This window comes from Pungitius pungitius, chromosome 17 (genome assembly GCF_949316345.1).
Source record: "Pungitius pungitius chromosome 17, fPunPun2.1, whole genome shotgun sequence".
NCBI lineage: Eukaryota > Metazoa > Chordata > Actinopteri > Perciformes > Gasterosteidae > Pungitius > Pungitius pungitius.
Window position 1 is genome coordinate 878,059 of NC_084916.1, and position 14,915 is coordinate 892,973.

Below are 14,915 nucleotides of genomic sequence, written 5' to 3' on the forward strand. Positions count from 1 at the left end.
AAGCTTTGGGAACGCATGCAAAGAGGGACAAGGCAGAGGGGCTGATGGGGAAAGTGACTGGAAATTATCTCAACAGGTGGTAGCAGCTTGTCTGGCCATTCCTGGGGTGTGTGTGTGTGTCTGTGTGTGTGTCTGTGTGTGTGTGTGAGACACACACAGGGGCTCTTATTGTTTAGCTAATCCCCCGCTGAGGCCACAGCGTGTAAACTGAACAACTGTGTTCCCCATGTGAGCGACTTGCAGGAAGCACCAACCCGCGCACGGTTCAGGAGCAAAGCCTACATTTTACCGTGGTCTTCTGGAGCAGTCGGGTCTCGTTGCACCATCTGTAAATATGCTCACACAAGCTCACGTTAAAAGAGGAAAATGCAATCTTTCCATATATTTTTTATCTATTTGTTTTGTTCAGACTACCTCAGTTACCACTCTCTCATTGTGCCAAGAGGTTCTGTTCATTTCTCCCCCTCCCATCTGCCGCAACTCTTCTTATCTATAATAGATAGCTCTGCTATGCTCAATTTATTTCACTGAACACAGTGTGTAACAACAGTTAATAAATAGATAAATCTAAAGGAAAAGAAAATCATCTCTGTTGTGTTCATGGCACAAATGGCGAGTTTGTTATTTCCCAAATCAAATATTTACTAGGGGTTCAATATCCATTTGTATTTTCCTGTATCTCACCTTTTGCTGTCTGGATGCAACACTTCAAAAAACTTGAGTAAAGTATGAAATAGAAAAGTGTTTCCATGTGCCCCTAGAACTTAGTCTTTATGTAATCCACACCCCCGAATGGTGAATACAGTTTCCAAATAAAATGTGATGAGTACAGTCTAATTTTTGCAATTTCTTTCTTGCAAAAATAATTTTATAATAAATACATTTTTATGTAACATTTTTATTCAAATATAATTGAGTAGAAAGCTTGCTTGTGATTCATTACCTTGCAGGGGGAAATGGACTATATGTTTATGTTTTTTCCCCATGGTTTGTCATATCCTCTTCAAGCAGGTTGACGGCACCGGCAGACGGAGGTTCAGGCTGTCTGTTCCAGAAAATAAAAGTGTTCTTTTTGTTCTGTTAAGGAATTGCTTGGTTTCCTCGATGCTCAATCCCAAAGAAAACATTTTGTTTTCATGCAAACGGTGGTTATCCACTGGTGAACAGAAACAATGTAGTTCCAGCCACGCATGTGGTTTTGAATGTTGGTTTGGTTGTGCAGTAACGGGACCTTGAGAAGTCTGGTGAGATATTGCAAATATAGTACAATGACGGTTAGCCGCCAAACGCCCTCTTTTTCTGCTGATTTCTACAAAATCAAACCAAATAGACACAAAGAAAACAAGACATCAAGGGATAAAAACAGCTTCGGGGATTGAAGCCCAATAGTTAGCAGTGCTAATGATTTAATAGACATTGTGAACACTTCATAAAAGGATAAGGCAATTGGGGGGAGCATCCCTTCTAAAGGAAATGGCAATTGGCTTCCCAGAGAGGGTGAGGAGGACGATAGGGGCGAGGAGGTCATCGGTGTGCAGGCCGGCGAGCCCGGGACCTCAACAATGGAGCAATGGAGGACATTGAGCGGCTCGAATGAACTCGTACCACCATCACCGCTGTTATCATGGCGCAGTCCCCCACCACCCTCCTCCCATCATGCTCCTACAGCACATTTACTCCTCCAGCTTTCTCTGTCCTCCGCATCTCGCCACCACCTCTGTATCGTGGCCGCTGTTCCCCCTCAACTGCTTGATAAGCCCCCGTCTGCCCTCCTTCTCCACAAAGCCCCCTGTTATCACCCGCAGCGCCAGGCCATTACCAGAAATGCAGCAGCAGCACTTTCACCGTTTTTTTCTGCAGCTGTCAATGTTTCTTTGTGATTAGGTACTAACGGCGGGCATTGTGGCGCTGAAGGTCACCATCATGGTTGTTGGCTGCCTGTGTCTTTGCAGTCATACCTGACAAAAGCGGTACAACCAAATGTGCAATAACACCTTTTTTAGGCACTTCAAGTACTCCCAGAATTTTATAACTCCATCACTTTATTGAATTGATCAACTCCTCTTTGCTGATAGCAGCTTGTCAACCGAATCATTTGTCATAATGTTCTTTCTCACTTCTTAAAACTAAAATGCTGAGCATAAATCAACCCCAATCATTCCATTATTGCCTAAAAGTTCCTGAAAGTAATCCCTTTTACATTTAGTTCTGCAGTAAACACTCTGCATTCAGAGCTAAATGTTCAGAGATGCGGCCTGTAACGTCCCAACGCGGTTGTAATTGTTCTGTTCCGTGAAAAGCAATTAAAAAGAGCCAATGAGGGCAGTTGTAGCTTCATCAGCAGAATGCTGGATTGCATGTATCACCGTGTATTGCATGTACAACTGTAATGAGCACATTAATCCGCAGCACCCCACCAGACGCACCTCTCCGTGTAGAAACGTACTTTTAGACCACGTGCCACCTACTGGAATCAGAATCCAATTGAGATCACTGACTCCTTTCTGAAATGTGTTTTTATGAGGTTTGACCTCTTTGTCATTTGAATGAATGCAGGTAAGCAGACATAATCTTGTTCATTATTCTGCCATCTAATCCCGACGGGCGACTCCCTACTGTGGCGGATGTTTACACGTTGGAGAGGAAGGGGCTTCAGAATGTTCATCTAACCTCAATGGATTTAGGCATTGTGTTATTGTATTCAATTCATGAATAGATACATATTTTACTATCTTTTCTCATGGGACCATCTGTCGTCACGTGAGCAAAATGTCCTGCAAACGCAAACATCTTCCTCTGCTGTGAAAGGAAGATCAAATAGCAGGCCAAAAACTTTATATTAATATTAATTTATTTCAATTAAAAAGGTTTAAATGGGGGAAATGAATTGTGAAATGGAAACCAATTGCTAAATGTAAAAACAACGTTTTTAAATATTTAACTTTTGTTTTTAAAATGTAATTGCTGACAAAGAATGGAAAGCCAAAAGAAGAAAAATTATATTCAAGCATCGATGACCCAAAATGAGTAAATAGTCAGTAAAATTTCTGATAATCTGTTACTAAAGATTCCTAATTAAACACTGAAGAGAGCTTACACACATTTATGATGGTTTGCTCCAGACTCCCCAGAGACCACCTGCACCTGGCTGCCACGGCTTCAATGCCAGAGTTACGTGGCATCACTTCACCTGACAATAGATGACTAAGACTTTCTAATCAAAGTCTGCAGCGCAGACAGCGTGAACAAAACCAGGACGCAGCTCCTCCAGTTTCCCTTCTTTTCTCTGGTCTTATCCTGCATCTGTTATAGTGTGTGTGTGTGTGTGTAATATATATATATATATATATATATATATGAGAGGATACTGCATGACGGTGGCTCCACAGTGGAAAACGCTTTGCAGAGCATTATCTCCAGGCCCATCATTACCAGCAGTACGCCGTTTACAGAATCCTCGTGTCAGAGTGCAGCAGAAACCAAACGTACTGTACAACAACAATGCAGGACCTTTTTTTCGTGCCGCTCTTCTTCGTTATAAGTTAACTTGGCATCTCGATAATGCTTTGCCGTACTAATGATACAGTCAGCAGCTGTAAGTACGTAAACTTGTTTTTCCTACTCCCGCAGAAGTATGAGGTGACCTTGAACACGAGGATTGGAGAGTGATGTTCCCTATTAGGACCGTATCATGCTGCTCCCATGACAACCTCGAGGTTACCCAACAAATTCAAATGTGGCTCATGGCAGGAATCCAGGGTTCGTCACACAATCATTCATGTGCCCCAAAGCAATGGAGTTTGTTCGGGGGAAAAAACTTGCGAGACAGTGGTATTAGATTAGGGTTAGTAAGATAGACTAAAAGGCTAATGAGGAAACAGGAAATGACCCATATGACCCTCTGCAGGACCACTGCTGAATAATCCAAGACTTGACCAAGCTCTGAGGGAGAAGCATGTGATTGGAGCAGTTGTTTGAGGACATGAGGTTTTCTGACATGACATTTATTTAAAAAATTTTTTTTTTTCAGTTATCGCTCAATCCACCCTCGCTCTCTGTGGTGTCGAGCAGATTTCTCAATTATTTTGTTTATCCCTCAAAGGGAAAGAGGCCATTCAAATCATCTTCTAACCCTGCTTCCAAAATTTCTCCCTACAGATGTCATCTGAAATATCATGGCAAATGATGCAGGATGTTGTAGAGAAACTGTGATAAAGTTATTCTCTGCTGCCAATATGGCCCCTTAACAATTCTAATGTTCATTATCGTATTTTCCCTCAGCTAAATATTTATATACGAGCAGATCTCGTACGAATATGTCAAAGCTGCATCAGCCTGGAAATTCCCAACGGGGTGCGTCGTGTAACGTCACCTTTGCTATACAGATCCAACACTTCGCCTCCTTCACTCCTTTCATCCTCTCCTCATCTGACTCTGATCTTCCTGGCTTACTTTATTCAGGGAGGTCTCTGAGTGATGGGGGTCTTTTGTGGAAAGAACGGATCTGAAGATAAAAGGCCATTCGGAAACGCCAGTGACTCAGCCGAGGCGCTGTCAAATAATTTGGGACGACACCTCTCGTCAGACGCTACCTGCTCCCCCCCCCCCCCTGCCAGTTCAGATAAGTAAGTTGACCACTGACGAAGCTGTGACGTTACTTTCCTTGCAATCCTTAGAGAGGGAGGTGAACCACATGAATCTTTCTAACGGACATCCATCTGAGCTCTTTTCTTTCCTCCTCCCTCCTTTAATCAGCTCTTGGTGTGCTTATTCAGAGTGAGTGATTGCCTGTAATGTGCTCTGGCACAGAGCGGCCGGAGCCCAGGTCCTCATTTAAAACCATAGATCTTGTCCCACCGCCATATCGCTAGCTCTCTAGGTGTGAGTGATGATCTCCATATGCCCATGCTTACCCCCCCCCCCCCCCCCCCTTTTTCACCAGCGAGGCTCAGCGTATTAGTCATGCCTGCATGCCATTATCACCATGTGTCAAGCGCACACCTGGTGTGTGTCTGTCTTTAGTGTGTGTGCCCCGTTGCTGTCGCCTCATTGCCTTGCTGGCTCACTGACTCACCTTAGTCGTGTCAGCTCTTTGCCACAGCTGCTCACTGGTTGTTTACAGGAACACTGTCTGCACCGCTCAACTCCCCAGGGCTGCACCTCCTGACACACAAGTGTCACAATACAAATGTCCAACACACTTGGCAAAAAATGGTTCTGATTCTGATACCATGGTGCACATTGGTGGCCTGGACTTGGAGGAAAGACATGGACACAAAAAGGTGCTTCAAATAAACTGTGCTTCCTACCAGACTCATTGTCTACTTCTCACTTTAGCTAAGTGGACCTAATATAATGGCAATTTGTGGTCTTTGCGATAGACGTGATACAAACGCATAACTTTGAATCCTTTAGAAGTGATGCTCCCCCCAAATGTGTCTTGTGGGTATCAAAGAGAAGCTGCCTCTTCAAAGAGAGTGGGTTTCATCTTGAATAAATGTTGTTAGACTGCTGCTGCAGTCCTCCTCCATCACTATCTGATTCTCAAGTATGACCTATGCTTTCAAACAAAACGCAGCTGATATATATTTTTTATATTTTTATTATTTGGCTGCTTTAGGTTTCTTCCTAATGCATTATTCCCCATTTCTCACAAATTCCCCAATTCTGATCTTGTCTTTCCTCCTCACGAATTACTTCAACATTTTACCTTATATAATTCACAACATGCTATGGAACTCTGATTTTATTTCGTTAGTGTTAAACCTAATGATTCTATTGAGGGGCTAGAAATCTCTCTGATTCAGATGCGTGAGGTTATGAGGCAGGGATTCAACAGTTCGATGTTCACCTGGAGCAGAAAGAGACGCATCACTTTGTCCCGCCCAAACGGTCCAGAGTGTGTCACAGTGTCTTTTCGCCTTCCGAGAGCTTCATTCTCAGCAGCGTCAGACATCGCGTCGCCTTAATCACCCACCCCTTAAAACTCGGGAGGGAGAAAGGGCTGAAACGGGCACACTTACAAAACTGGAGAAAAAAAACAATAGGAAAGCAGTCTATGCTGCGAAGCAGGCAAAAGGATTGCATCGAACTATTCCCCACTTGCCAATATTTCCCAAACCCTCCGGAGTCAAATTACCATTGCTGCTTTTTCAATTTCTTTGTGGCTGCATTGCTTTCTGATGGTGTCCAGGCTCCTTTTCAGTGTGAAGGCAGAGCCGAGCCAGTCACAAACTCATCTATACAAACACACAGTTAAAACCAGAGTTAGTGTCTGGTGGAAGGCCAACAAGTGGACTGTTATGGGATCAATCGGAGCGCACAATGGAATCTACGGCTTATAAGCACACACACACACACACACACACTGACAGACGAACACACACATACTGACAGAAATGGGAAATTGAAGCCAGCACCACCACACCCTGAGAATTTGCAGGGCTTCAGTCCTTGCCAGAGACCACATTTAATGAGACTGCGAGGGACCACTAGCTGCAGAAAGCCTACCTAGAGACACACACACACACACACACAAAAACATTCATTAAGGGCATACAATATTCCCCCAATGGATAATTACTTGTGGCTGCATGCAAATCACTATAGAAACATGCACTGAGGCACAGTGGAATATTCCATGCTATAATTGGTACAGCAGGTGAGTACACAGTGTAAATACTATCATGTCACGGTTAAACCATCTCAATGACAACACTAAGCCGCACTCACAAACACGCAGGCCGCGTGCGTTGTGTTGATAGAAAGGAAAATTGAATCGTACGGATGTATCACTTTATGCGTAATTATGCAGAGACTCTGGGCATGTGTTTGTACACTATCACAATGTCACATGTGTAAGTGGAGCTGTAAATCTCAGGGAAATTTGAAGGTTTTGTTCTCCCTAAAACTAATTGGAACCGTTTTTCACAGAAGAGGCTCTTCTAAAAATGGATGTGTTCTGAGGATCATCCACAGTGACACGGGTGCTGTTAAGGGTGGAGGAACAGCCCACGCTGCACGGCTACATGGGGATTCTCCGAAGCTTTTGAGTCTATAGTGTGTTCATAGGGAAAAAGGAACAAAAGAATGTAAGCTTAAAAGGGTCCAAAAATATGTGCAGTTGGAATGCTGAGAGGAAACCAATGGAGGAGACGCTCACATACGGCTCCAGGAAAGTCAACAACAAGCGAAACCCAACCACAACATTTTTGGGAGAAAAGTTCTATTGCAGCAGCCCTCTAAAAAGTTTGAAAAGTCAATTGTTTTTATCACATACTGGTAGTATGAAACGGTTCACTACAGTGGTGTTGATTGACTTTGTTTGAACGGTATAATATAAAGAGTATATTTAACCCTGTATGGAGCTTTTATTTGAAATGAAATTATAACCCTCTAGAAAGAGAAACCGCTGTTGACTTTGGAAAAAGCCACTTTAACTGGAACAAAAAGCCTTTCTGCTTTATTTTGACGAGGTGTATTGCACTGTTCTAAGTCCCGCCTCTCACGCGCACACTGGCCAATTATCATCCAGTGCCAGTTAACATATGTGTGTTAATGAATGTGCATACATCCAGTAGCTTTAAATGGAGGCCTTAGCGACGGGGCAAAGGTTCATTTGTTTGGGCTGGCGAGTGGGTGCCTGAGAAAGAGGAAGCCACTTGCTTACAGAGGAAAGAGTCAGTTTAGGCGATGGCCTATCACAGACTCCTTCTACGGAGCTGCAAAAATTCCATTTCAAATCAGACCATGAAACTACGGTTAATCGCACTTCTGAACCCTTTCGGCTTCATTCCCGCCCTTTGCCGTGCGTCTTGCTACCGGGCGTCTCGCCTTTGCCGTTACCTCTCTCTCGCTGCCTTTTATGTTTTGCGATTTTTCCGATTCCCGGCCCCCGAAGTCCTCCCCGGGACTCGGGCGCTCAGCCACGACGGTGAGCAGTGTTTCAATCTGTCTCTTCTCGTCCTGAAGAAGCCACCGTCTGGATTCTCCCTACGGGCAGATTGGGAGAGCGAGATAAAGAGGGGAGGGGGGAGAGAGGACCGTGCAGACGGATGGGGGTGGATGACAAATGGCGAGAGTCAGGAAATGGTTTCACACAAAGGCAGAATTATTCATAAAGCACCTAATTGTTACAATCTTGAATATTCGTATTCTGTAGCTCTTTAAATCACTGACTGTATCCAGGAGCGGAAGCTTTAAATTCAGCACCACCCCAAAGCTGCTCCGCCTGAATGACATGACATGAGATCAAGTCGAAACGGCAAAACACGCCCCAGAATATGATTAGGAGTGCTCTGGAGGCATGGGGGGTTACGACCCAAAAAAGAATAGCCTGGTAACTTTCAAGTCCCAACTGTTCGACTCCCAAAGGGTTTTCCCTCCAAACCGTAGATCTGCTCGCTGACTTCTCTGCTGGGTCTCTGGGTCTTGTTTTCACCACATTGCTCTCCGTTGTACATTTTCGCCTCTCTGTGTGTGTGTGTGTGTGTGTGTGTGTAACGTTGGGTAGTCCATCGTAACCCCATCCCCGTCTCCTCCTTACATACCTGAATAATAACATACATTGGGAGGGAAAGTAGAGCAGCCACGGAGGCTGTGACCTGGCTGTCTGCCTGGGGTCGCGACCTCTGTGTGACTTCAACTGGAGATCTAAACATAACTCTCGGTGGCGCCTTGTGAGGAGGGGGAGAAAAAGAAAAGGGACTTGGTGTAGCACATCGTCAGACGGTGAAGGGGAGCGTCTGTCGTGGGTGGTATTTTTAACCATGATGCCTCAAATAATAAAAACGCAAAAGTTGTGCCTGACTACAAAAGGCTGTTCTACGGCAACACCCTTTGCTGCCTTTTGAAGACTATAGCCTTTAAAAAACCCGGAATGATGTCACTGTCACATCAATGATCTGCCTTTAACTCGCTCATCCTCCCACAGCTCCGCCTTCTGAAGACCGACTCATGACTCGCCGATGATGGTTGAATCTTCACGATGGCCCGGGCTCTGCTTGTTTCCTTGGCTCCAGCCTGTTTGAACTCTGACCTACGTGACATCGGGGCACTCTGTCAGCACCAGCTGTTGGGGTAAATATTTATTGCTTATCAAATGAAAGGAGGTTGGTTCTATTTGAGAGTTCTGGTTCTATTTGCTATTTATTTGGTCCGTGTGTCTAAAACAGCCTCTGTTAGCCCGACACATGGTCCAGGAAGACAAACAGTGTTGTTAATTTGTTTGTATCCCACTGGTATTGGATCGATAAATAATAGATCCAGCCATCAGTGAGGAAATGAGTATCAAAGTATTTTTTTTGTTTTTGAGGTTTTAAGTGACCGTTACGTTTTTCCTGACGAGCTTTCCCCCAAATAATGCTGGTCCTCCACCAGAAAGCCCTTTGTTGCTTTGCTGGCAGTGTATGTACAGTGGATACGGTTTGATGGGATTTTGCAGTATTCACAGCAGAATAAACAGGTTGCTACCGAATGTAGAAAGTGAACCACAGCATGAAAGTAGCAAACCTGTAAAACCTAAACAAGCAGCTGACAGGACCCGAGTTCTTTTTTCTTTGTCAATTTAACATTATTAAGTGCAGCTTTAACCGTATAAGGTAAGTGGCCTTCTGTTTTTTTTGTTATTTAGGAAAGCGATAAAGAGCCACTTTGTTGCATTGTGGTAGGAGGACAGGCTATAAATGCACATCAAACTGGTTGGTGCAGCTCATGGCCACCTCAAAAGTAGAAAAAAGTACTTTACCAAAAGAATGTGTATAATGTGCTGCAAGGCCTTGTCCTTCTCACCACACAGCAGTAACAATATACTCTCAGCCGCATTGTTCAATTCCAGTGATCATCTTTTCCTAAAACCACGCGGAAGCGCACCCCCCCCCCCCCCCCCCCACCCCCCCCCCCCCCCCCTCCCCTCCACAGCATCCTTCCATCAACATCCTCTCTTCCTGGAATTCAATTCAATTCAATTCATTTTATTTTGTATAGCCCAAAATCGCAAATTACAAATTTGCCTCAGAGGGCTTTACAGTCTGTACACATGCAACATCCTCTGTCCCGAAACACTCACATCGGCACAGGAAAAACTCCCCAAAATATGAAAAAAACCCTTCAATGGGGAAAAAAGGGAAGAAACCTTAGGGAGAACGTCAGAGGAGGGATCCCTCTCCCGGGATGGACAGACTGCAATGGATGTCATGTGTACAGAATCAACAATGTAAAAGATGTACAATACATTCAATTTCTCTAACTGAAATGATACAAGTAATTGCAAGTAGCAGAAGAGGTGTACGGCAGGACCACTGCAGGGACAACCTCCATCAGATCGAACCACCATCCACAGAGGCTTCTGTGGGGAGGGAGAGCAGAAAGATGTTGGTTTTTGATGACAGTAATATGAATCATATTTAAAGTAATGATGATGGCAGTAGCAGGTGTCAGCAGAGCCATGAGCCAGGAGTCAGAACCGGGGTCCGCACGAAACTATGATCCACGGAGACCTGCTAGGCGAGAAAGCACAAAAAACTCCCGGAAAGAAGCTTAATTAGTGATGTACATTAATAAAGCATGGATGATTGTGGGAGGAGAGAGTGAGAGTGAGAGAGGGGCTCGGTGTGTCCTAAGAAGTCCCCCGGCAGTCTAAGCCTAGAGCAGCTTAACTAAGGGCTGGTCCAGGCTAACCTGAGCCAGCCCTAACTATAAGCAATATCAAAGAGGAACGTTTTAAGCTTTATCTTAAATGAACTGACCGAGTCTGCCCCCCGGACTGAAAGTGGAAGCTGGTTCCACAAAAGAGGAGCTTGATAACTGAAGGCTCTGGCCCCCATCCTACTTTTTAAAACTCTAGGAACCACAAGTAGCCCAGCATCTATGGAGCGTAGATGCCTTGTAGGACAATACGGTGTAACAAGCTCTTTAAGATAAGACGGTGCCTCACCAGCAAGTGCCTTGTAGGTGAGGAGAAGTACCTTAAATTCTATTCTTGATTTAACAGGAAGCCAGTGCAGAGAAGTTAATACAGGAGTTATATGATCCCATTTCTTAGTTCTTGTTAATACACGTGCTGCAGCATTCTGAATCAGCTGGAGAGGTTTAAGCGATTTACAAGAGCAGCCTGATAACAAAGAATTACAGTAATCCAGTCTAGAAGTAACAAATGCATGAACTAGTTTTTCTGCATCACTTTGAGACAGGAAGTTCCTGATTTTTGATATATTCCGTAGATGAAAAAAGGCAGTCCTTGAAGTCTTCTTTATATGAGAGTTGAAGGACATATCCTGGTCGAAGAGAACTCCAAGATTTCTGACGGTGCTGTTGGATACCAGAGCAATTCCATCCATAGAGACTGTATCACGTGACAGCTGACTTCGAAGGCGCTCTGGGCCTATCATGATAACTTCCGTTTTTTCCGAGTTTAACATCAGGAAGTTGCAGGTCATCCAGGTTTTGAGGTCTCCAAGACAGTCCTGAAGTCTAACAAGTTGGTTGGTGTCTTCTGGCTTGATCGATAGATACAGTTGAGTATCGTCTGCATAACAATGGAAGTTTATGCGGTGTTTTCTGATAACGTCGCCCAAAGGAAGCATGTACAGGGTAAATAGAATCGGTCCAAGCACAGAACCTTGTGGGACTCCGTGACCAACATTCGTGGTCCTCGATGATTCACCGTTCACAAACACAAACTGGGATCGATCCGATAAATAAGATTTAAACCAGCTGAGTGCAGTTCCTTTGATGCCAATCAAGTGTTCCAGTCTCTGCAGCAGGATACGGTGATCGATGGTGTCAAATGCAGCACTGAGGTCCAGCAATACAAGAAAAGATACAAGTCCTTGGTCCGATGCAAGTAGAAGATCATTTGTAATTTTCACCAGTGCCGTTTCTGTGCTGTGATGCATTCGAAATCCTGACTGGAAATCCTCGAACAAAGCATTGTTTTGTAGAAAGTCACATAATTGATTCGCGACAGATTTCTCCAGGATCTTAGCGAGGAAGGGAAGATTAGAGATGGGTCTGTAGTTAGCCAACACCTCTGGAGCTAGGGTAGGTTTCTTCAGAAGAGGTTTAATTACAGCTACCTTGAAGGACTGTGGTACATGTCCTGTCAACAAAGACAGATTCATAATATCCAGTAGGGATGTGCTAATTAACGGAAAAACTTCCTTAAGCAGCTTAGTTGGAATCGGATCCAGGAGACAAGTGGAAGAGTTGGATTTCAAAATTGTAGAAGTCAGTTGATCAAGGTTGATGGAAGAGAAACCATCCAAGTAGGTATCAGGGCCCACGGCTGCGTCCAAGGATCCTACATCCGCGGACGGGTTGGCTCCGGTTGGGGGTAGTAGACCATCAATTTTCTCTTTGATAGTCAGAATCTTATTATTGAAGAAGTTCATAAAGTCGTTACTACTGAGGTCCACAGGAATACACGGCTCGACAGCGCTGTGACTCTCTGTCAGTCTGGCTACAGTGCTGAAGAGAAACCTGGAGTTGTTTTTATTTTTCTCGATTAATGATGAGTAATAAGATGCTCTTGCGTTACGGAGAGCCTTCTTATATGTTTTAACGCTGTCTTGCCAAGTTAGCCTAGATCCTTCTGATTTGGTGGAACGCCATAACCGCTCAAGTTTCCGCACAGTTTGCTTTAGGTTCCGGGTTTGAGAGTTATACCAAGGCGCGAACTTCCTTCTTGTTGCCATTCTTCTTTTGAGGGGAGCAATACCGTCCAGCGCCATTCTCAAAGAGCCTGTGGCAGTATCGACAAGATGGTCGATTTGTGACGGACTGAAGTTTTCACAGGAGTCTTCTGATATCTTGAGACAGGACACTGAACTTAGAGCAGAGGGAATGGTTTCTTTAAATGAGGCTACAGCGGTGTCCGATAAACATCGACTGTAGAAACCCTTGGCAGGAGGAGGAGATTCTGGCAGTAGAAATTCAAAGGTTATCAGACAATGGTCGGACAGGAGAGGGTTCTGTGGAAAGATTGTTAAGTGTTCTATCACAATACCATACACAAGAACCAAGTCGAGGGTGTGGTTAAAACAATGAGTTGGTTTGTTTACAGTCTGACAGAAACCAATTGATTCCAGCAAAGAGAGAAATGAAGTACCAAGGCTGTCGTTATCGACATCCACATGAATGTTAAAGTCACCCACTATAATTACCTTGTCCGTTTTAAGGACCAAACTCGTTAAGAACTGTGAAAATTCACATAAAAATTCAGAATAAGGACCTGGGGCCCTGTACACTATTACAAAGAGAACCGGCTGGATTATTTTCCAGGTTGGTTGTGAAAGACTGAAAGTCAGACTTTCAAATGAGTTATAATCCAGTTTAGGTTTAAGGTTTATTAAAAGGCAGGAGTCATAAATAGCTGCCACTCCACCCCCTCGGCCTGTGCCTCGGGGGATATGAGTATTAACATGACTTGGAGGAGTCGCTTCATTTAAGCTAAAGTACTCCCCATCCGATAGCCATGTTTCAGTAAGACAGAAAATATCAACATGGTTGTCAGATATTAGTTCATTTACTAAAACAGCTTTAGAGCACAGAGATCTAATATTCAAAAGACCCCCTTTAATTCTCCTAGTTTGTTGCACAGTTGTATTGTTACATTTAACTTTGATTAAGTTATTAAATATAACTCCTCGGTTGTTTACCTTTAACTTAAATAACGGTGTCCGTGGGGCAGAAACAGTTTCTATAGAGTTAATTACGCTGAGTGACTGCTCGGAATGAAGCGCAGAGAAGTGTGTAAGACTGCGACTCTGCTTCCTGGTCTGAACTCTGGGTCATGGATTAAGTCCATTAAGAAACTGGGTCAGGTTCTTAGAAATGAGTTGAGCTCCATCCAAAGTTGGATGGATGCCGTCCCTCCTAATCAGACCAGGCACTCCCCAAAACGTTTTCCAGTGATCAACGAAGCCCACATTATTTACTGGGCACCACCTCGACAACCAGCGGCGGAATGACGACATGCGGCTATACATGTCGTCACTGATCAAGTTTGGGAGGGGGCCAGAGAAAACTACGGTGTCCGACATTGTTTTAGCGTATGTACACACCGATTCCACGTTAACTTTTGTGACTTCCGAGTGGCGTAACCGGGAGTCATTACCGCCGACATGTATTACAATCTTACTGTATTTACGTTTATCCTTAGCCAGCAGTTTAAGATAAGACTCAATGTCGCCCGCTCTGGCCCCGGGGATACAAGTGACTATGGCCCCTGGTTTCGCTAACTTCACGTTCCTCAGAATGGAGCTACCTATAACCAGAGTTGGCTTCTCAGCGGGTGTGTCGCTGAGTGGGGAGAATCGGTTTGAAACGTGAAGTGGTTGGTGGTTAACCGTGTGCTTCGACTTAGACTTATGCTTATTCCGGACAGTCACCCAGCCTCCCGGCCGCTCGGGGGTTGCCGGGGGACGGTTAGCAGGAGCAAACGATACGTCTATGTGGTCCGCACCGACTATAGGAGATGGCTGGTTAACAGCGGCTACCTCCATGGTGCGGAGCCGTGCTTCTAACTCACTAAGCCTCGCCTCCAAGCGATCAAATATACTGCACTTCTTACATGTACCATTATCCGTAAGGGAGGCAGAGGAATAGCTAAACATGTGACACACCGAGCAAGAGAGAGCAGGGGAGGTAGGGAGGGAAGACATCACAATGTTAGCTGCTAAGCTAATGCTAAAAGAGGTAGCGCTAACGCTAAACAACGTCTAAGCAACTATTCGTTTAAACGACAAAGTGCTGGACGGTGAGGCGTTTAACAACGTCTCACGTAGATAATTCGCCGCTTGTACTGACAATATCACGACAGAATCAACTTGGTATCGCTAGAGCTCTGAAAAAGTTCAAGACATCAAACACGCTGTCGACAGGAAGTGACGCAACAGACTCACCGCCTCCTTGACAGA

General features: G+C 44.6%; 1 protein-coding gene across 2 annotated transcripts in view; it reads left to right on the plus strand.

The window, feature by feature from the left end:
• Positions 1 to 14,915, plus strand: part of angpt1 (angiopoietin 1) — a 134,639-nt gene that overhangs the window by 17,679 nt on the left and 102,045 nt on the right. For both annotated transcript variants that reach the window (XM_037474891.2, XM_037474890.2), the window contains exon 2: positions 8,933 to 9,078. The gene's annotated coding sequence lies outside the window, so the exon portion shown is untranslated. The remainder of the gene's footprint in view (positions 1 to 8,932; positions 9,079 to 14,915) is intronic.